Genomic DNA, 6,189 nt, shown 5'->3' on the forward strand with positions numbered 1-6,189 from the left:
GGTATAAGTACTCTGATTCACCTACAAGTATATTGTGATCTTCTATTTAAATGCAATATTTTGCACATTGTATTCCAATGTCCCTTTAATAAATCTATGTGGCACAAGTTTTTAAAATCTCCTATTACTCTGGATTTTTATCAGGCTAGGCCTGCCCTTTTATATTTACAACTTTTAGCATCTCATGAAATTTGTTACAAAGTGTCAATGTTTCTTATGGGGGTTTACAGAGCAGCACAATTGGGGAAATAATTAGAGATGTGGCTCTTGATGTTTTTATGTAAGCCTATGTTAGTATTTATATTTTTCTAAGTTTTATTCTGCGATTGTGATTTTGATAATTTGTCTGTTGTGACTTGTATGATTTTATTTTGTAAAATTGATTAAAGTATCGATTACAACTACTGCATATTAATGAATGAGGTGTGTATAGGAAATAACACGATGCTTATTTAGCACAACAATACAATAACATGTTCAGTGAATTAGCAGCCCATAGTTAGGGCTTGGGCAAAGGACCTTGAAAGTTATAGAGACAGGAACATCTTGAACATGGCTTCCTCTAGAGGACCCAAATTAATGCGACTTATAAATACAGAGACGATGGGTTAGGCTTCTATTTCGCTCATTTTCTGAAATAGATGGCTACTCGGAGAGATGTGTGCATGTAGAAAAAGCTTGTTCAGATAAAATAAAAATGCACATTTCTTTCTACAAATATAACTTTATGTCAAAGCAATGTTGCTCTGGCATAGTCATGTCAACTTAAGTTTATCTGAATTAGGCATTATTTTTCTAATTATTAAATGCAATCTAAAATTAACAAATGATGTTTGACTTCTACACACTGGTAAATGTAGAAATTGCAGAAGTGTTAAGGAAAAGCACGGTCAGCAGAACATCTCTCTATCTTGCAGGGTTGCAGGGTTTTTGAGCAGCATATTCCTGATAAAAAAGGACAAGGAATACTGACTAGTCTTCCATCTCTGACAATTCAATCCCTGAATAATGGACAAATATTCTCAAATAGAAGGGATCACGCTTCTTCGAGACCTTTTACTGAAGGGAAGTTTGATGGAGGGCTTATCTAGATGGCGGCTCCGGGACGGCATTAATCAGATGTTTTACTTGTACCCAGGGCACAAGTCGTAAAAAAAGAAGTGGGGGGACGCTGTCACCAGAAGTGACGTCACGACAGGAAGTGACATCACGAAAGGTGCCGAGCTCCTCGTCCCAGAGAGGCCAAAGAGTGAAGTCCAGCTGTTTGGCAGGGGGGACGGTGTCCCCCCGGTAAAATAAGTGGGGGACGCCATCCACCCGCGTGGTACCCCGGCTCGAGCCCTGCTTGTACCTTGAAACGAAAGTACCCTTGAATTGTAATTAAGGCTCCACTCTCCGGTTTCTCTAAATAATTTCTGCAGTCGCAATTACTGCCTGTCCCTAAGATGGCAGCTCCAGCACCACTTTCCCAGATGATCCTCACATACTCTCGGGAACCCGACCACAGACACGCTACAACAGTGAAGAGAGACGTGACCCACTTAAAAGGGACAGAACTTTATACAAAAACAAAAAAAGAAAGCACTGAGGATATAAACCAGCTGAGAGAACGCGCCTGACCCTAAGATGACGGCTCCGAGGAAGTGAGGCGCCCCCTTCCCTCCATAGAAACGTCCACAGGACACACCTCTCCTGACCTAATGAATAATCTGGACAAGAACTCCGGTGAGTACCCATGAAACGAAAGAAGGGTCTACTCACCAGTTTAACAAAACAACTACTGCAGACGCCATTACTGCCTGGCCCTAAAATGTTGGCGCCAGTACCGCAGTAAGAGTTGAATCACGCTCAATCCCCAGGACCCCAACACAGACAAGCTGTAAAGAAAAACGTAGGTCAGCCACAATAAAAGAGAGATACATCCTCATAAAAGGGATGCAACTGCAAACCAAGTTGCTGAAAGTTTCTCCAGATGACACGCACATACCCCACTGGATCCTAGATCAATCTCCACAGAACTGCTGCATCGTGGCTCAGCAGCATCTGCAACGGCAATTCGATACCTGTCCCCTAGAGGAACCTACATATTACCAATGAGGCCGATACCTCACACCACTGATCTGAAGGTGAAACTCGTCAGTCCTAGTCAGGGGAACTGACACTGCTATGTCCCTACTTCCACCCTAATCAGAGAGGCACTACTCCTATCCAGCCGTCCTACCCCTGAGGGTCAGAGAGGTAGCTACTACACTATTGGAGGACTGACACTCCTACGTCCCTTCTTCCTCCCCCTATAATACTCTCAGACTGGGGTGTCATCTGAGGGATAACACCCCTACCTAATCAGAGAGACAATACTTCTACCAAGCAGTCCTGCAGCTGAGGGTCAGTGAGGCTGTTACTTCACCAATAAACCCAAATATCCCACTCCGGAGACTCAAATGCGGAGCTTGTACTTTCTGAAAGAGAAAGAGTTAATTTCCCTCTATCCCTAAGCCACTGGGAGGAATACCTTCACCTAACTCCTCCCAGCCCTACCCATCTAAGTCTATAGACTGAGTAGAGCTCTGGATAACCAGCTTCCATTCCAACTGAAACCAAATGATAACCACCACCTCAACCTCCCTCTGTGCCTCTCCCCCAAACTGCATGAATTCTCCTGGCCCTAACTCCTTCTCCATCATCTCCCCCCCCAACCTCTCACTAAAAGCGAAAAGAAACTTCAAACACAGACTGATCAGACAACACCCAGATACCCTATTCGCTGACATATACCACTGCTCCTCCAGAGGTAAGTCAAAAAATGGACCTCATTTTCCATACTAACAACCCCTCGAAATGGAATACCATTTTTAGAACGCACCTTCACATTTCCAAAACAACTACCACCCCCTTCAGCTGCAAACTGACAATCTCAATCCCAAACCGCCCTAAGCGCCACAGCAACACCTCCGCGACAATCTACATCAACGGCACAGTCATGGTACAAGCCAATAACGACATCCTTGATGCATTTGACTCTCTCTTTCCCTTGCTGCAAAAAGCCCTCACTCACTCACGCTACTCCCACCTGAGCAACCCCATTTCCCCAGACAGATTGATCCCCCTTGAAATCTCTCATCATAATCCCAAGACGTATGCCAATACCGCCAACATCTGCCCCCTCATCACGACCTCTCCTCCCCCCACCCCTCCCTTGACACGCATAATACCTTCACCCCCCCCACAACTAATCGGAAATACGTCTCAGAGGAGACTCTCCAACCCCCGTTGACCGACTCCTCCCTCCCTCCTCCTCTAATTACTATTCCCAACAAACTACGAGGGAAACTGACCCTCGATCAAGGACCCAGAACCCCCTCCCCTTACCAGCACGCAATAGGCAGCCGCCTGAATCACTACGTGTTTACACACATACCCTATCCATGTCTACCCACAGGGACAACAGAAACAACACTAACACCAGAAGTCAATCCCCCAACGACAAACTCTCCCCTTCCCGGGACTACCTTGCCAGCACAGCCCAAACCCAGAGTACCCCTCCCCCTCCTCCTCGGAGACGACTCAGAGACTTGCTATTTTAGAAAGCCAGCTTAAAACAGTAATTCTGAGCCTTAACAAAATCCTTATGAAAGTATCTGCTCCCCCAGCGTCTATCCAACACCCCTACTCTACACCCACATTCAACAACACTAAACACTCAATTCCCCCTAAGGCTCAATGGCCCAGCTGAAACACGACACCCCTCTTGATCCAGCCACAGAGACCCAAAAGAACAAGAGCCGCGATGTCCATGGGAGAGGAGATCGATCTTGCCATCTCTTACGACACAGTCCCTATTGTCACCCCAAGCTCCAAGATCCAGGTCATCACTTGCTTTGGAAGAGACTGCTCCCCTCCTAGAACATCAACACCCCCAGCCTTCTTCATCAATATTCCCAAGGCCTGATTGAAAAAAAACTTAATATCCTTAGGATGATCAACTGCATGCTCATAAATTGCTAATCGGCCACCAAACATGCAACAGAGCTGGCAGAATACATCCTTACACATGACATAGACATCGCGTTCATCACTGAAACATGGCTGAATGAGTTCTCTTCCCCAACCTTCAACATGCTCGTGCCCCCAGGCTTCTCAATCATTAATAAAGACAGAAAGAAACAGCGAGGAGGGGGCATCGCTATCATACACAAGAACAACATCTCCGTAACGGAAACTGACTCCCTACAAATACAACACGTTTGAATACATAATAGCTTCCATTAAGTCGAAGGATAATAAATCACTATACTGCCATCTCCTCTACTCCCCGCCTGGCAACACCACATCATTCGGAGAACACCTTACCGACTTGATAACTCACTGCGCACTCCGTGACTCTTACAACATTATACTAGGTGACCTCAATCTACACTGGAACGAGGAAAACAACCAGTTGATCCAAACCCTGACTGAACTTCTACACAACAACAACCTCACCCAGCTCTCACAGAGAAAAGTCACTACAGAGGCTCAATCTTAGATGCCATCATTTCTCAAGTAGATGCAGTCACCATCAACCACACCCTACCTCTTGACTGGTCAGACCATCATATCATTCTATTCCACATCAACCAATCGAGCCCCTGCCTGCCTAATACTCAGGAACCCCTCCACTGGGTAAGGAACCTAATAAAGATTCTGCTTGATAACCTGTATGAAAGGTTAAGTTCACTCCTTCCCACCTCCACAGACGACCTATCTACAACAGAACTCGCCAAACACTACAAGACAACAATGACCTCCATTCAGGACCAAATGGCTCCCCAGAAACTAAAAAGAGCCTGGAACATTCCATCTAGATCCTGGTTCAACACTAACTTAAACTCCGAAAGAAGACAACTAAGAGCTGCAGAAAGACTCTGGCAAAACAACCCGTCCACAATCCTCCTTGATCAACTCAAATCAGAACACAGGAATTATAAAAATCACATCAAAAAAGTGAAAACCACTTTCTTCTGTGATGCCCTTGATAATGCTAAAAATAGACCCAAACTTCTAAGCCCCCTGCATCCTCAATACAGCCTTCCAAAGACCTTTGTAATAACGTTGCCAATGTCTTCAATGACAAAATCGCAACATTGAGCTTTCCCTGGACAATGACAGCAGACCCCCCAACAGAAGCATGCTCCCATGGACAAAAGATACCACACCCAAGCACCCATCGAACAGCTGGAAATCCTTCAAACCCATCTCCGAAGCAGAGATCATCAAAATAATCTCCAGCTCCAAACCATCAACACACTTCTCGGACCCCATTCCTACCCAACTGGCCCAAAAATTCAAACGCACCCTAGCCTCACTCTGGACCAAGATCATTAATAGCTCCCTGAGAACCAGAGTCATGCCTGATTCACTCAAAATCTGACAAGTCATGCCACTACTTAAAAAAACGGGTTCTGACACAAATGATCTGAATAACTTCAGACCCGTCTCCAACCTCCCATTCCTAGCTAACATCCTGGAAAAATGTGTCCTCTTGCAACTCACCCAACATTTGGGGATGTATGACTTTACCACGCGATCAAAATGATCGCGGTACATCACAACGCAGCTTTTACAACGCAAGTCGTTACCACGACTTGCGCTGTAGGGTGCTGGACTTAGGAATAGTATGATTTACTATTCCAACTCCAGCCTACGTACAGTAGGGAAGGTGTTGGAATAGTAAATCACACTATTCCTTAGTCTAGAGCGCCATCCAGTGCAAGTCGCGGTAACGACTTGCGTTGTAAAAGCTGCGTTGTGAATGTATTGTGGTGTTTTGACCGCGTAGTAAAGGTTGTTTCCCACATTTGGACAACACTAACCTCCTAGACCCGCACCAATCGGGTTTCAGAAAAGGATGCAGCATAGGGACAGCAATCCTGAATGTAATAGATGATGTCCACAAATCTCTCGATACGGACAGGTGCTGTCTACTTATACTCCTGGATCTATCTGCAGCCTTCGACATGGTTGACCACAAACGTCTCACTAAGGTACTCCGAGAAAGAGTCAGAGCAGAAGAGGTGATCTTACAGTCTTTTACCTCCTTCCTGCAGGACCACACCCAACAAATAAAAATCAAAAACCTCACGTTTGACCTACTCTCTGACAGCAGGGGGGTCCCCCAAGGATCAGTTCTCTCCCCACAACTCTTCAACA

Source organism: Lissotriton helveticus, chromosome 2_1 (assembly GCF_964261635.1).
Source record: "Lissotriton helveticus chromosome 2_1, aLisHel1.1, whole genome shotgun sequence".
NCBI lineage: Eukaryota > Metazoa > Chordata > Amphibia > Caudata > Salamandridae > Lissotriton > Lissotriton helveticus.